At 31.2% G+C, this 752-nt stretch overlaps 1 protein-coding gene across 2 annotated transcripts in view; it reads left to right on the top strand.

Annotated features, from left to right (window-relative positions):
• Positions 1-512: 512 nt before the first annotated feature.
• LOC110445328 overlaps positions 513-752 on the top strand; it is a 36260-nt gene continuing 36020 nt past the window's right edge. For both annotated transcript variants that reach the window (XM_021489880.1, XM_021489879.1), the window contains exon 1: positions 513-677. The gene's annotated coding sequence lies outside the window, so the exon portion shown is untranslated. The remainder of the gene's footprint in view (positions 678-752) is intronic.

Below are 752 nucleotides of genomic sequence, written 5' to 3'. Positions count from 1 at the left end.
CATTGTTAATTAATCGTATAATTTAAGATAAGATTTGCTGCACACTTGAAATGTACACAAGAAAAGAACTTAGGAGACCTTTGAAAGGTACAATACATTTCATTTAACAAATCGATCTGGCTACATTAAAAGATGTATGTAAAGTGGAGAAATGAACCTTATCCCAAAAAGCTTTATACATGCCTATTCACATAAAATTAAACTTGTATGTAAAAAAAATGAACATGAATAAATTTTCATATAATTCAAAAATGACAGATTTGAAGTACACAAGAATTGCTGTCACACTTGAAATGGTCACAAGAAAATAAATTATGAGACATTTGAGAGGTGCAATATATTTCATTTAACAATGGGCATATGCCAAATATTCTAGGTGGGGTGATTTTTTAAGAACATATAATGGTACTGCAAATTTCTTCGGAAGCATGAGCAGACTCATTCCAGGCATAAAGATTATAGTGTTTACAAATGAACAGTGTAAATGAGACAACTGCTACACAAAGCACATGCAATATTATACAATGTACCAAAAATAGATCAACTAAAATTAACCAGGATGTTTAAAGAAGTGCCATTCGTAAATGTTTACGACAGAACACCTGTCAGTATGCAGTATGATATAGGAATATCACAGGCAGCCATCCCTGACCAGTAAATGTGACACTAGTAAGAAGGTACGTTAGTTAAAAAGTAATCTTTATATAATAACACATTGTAAATCTGTAGTCTTTGTTTGTAACGCTACTTTT

The sequence above is a fragment of the Mizuhopecten yessoensis genome, unplaced genomic scaffold, assembly GCF_002113885.1.
Source record: "Mizuhopecten yessoensis strain PY_sf001 unplaced genomic scaffold, ASM211388v2 scaffold2213, whole genome shotgun sequence".
In the NCBI taxonomy this organism is placed as follows: Eukaryota; Metazoa; Mollusca; class Bivalvia; order Pectinida; family Pectinidae; genus Mizuhopecten; species Mizuhopecten yessoensis.
This window is presented reverse-complemented; position numbering and strand designations above follow the sequence as displayed.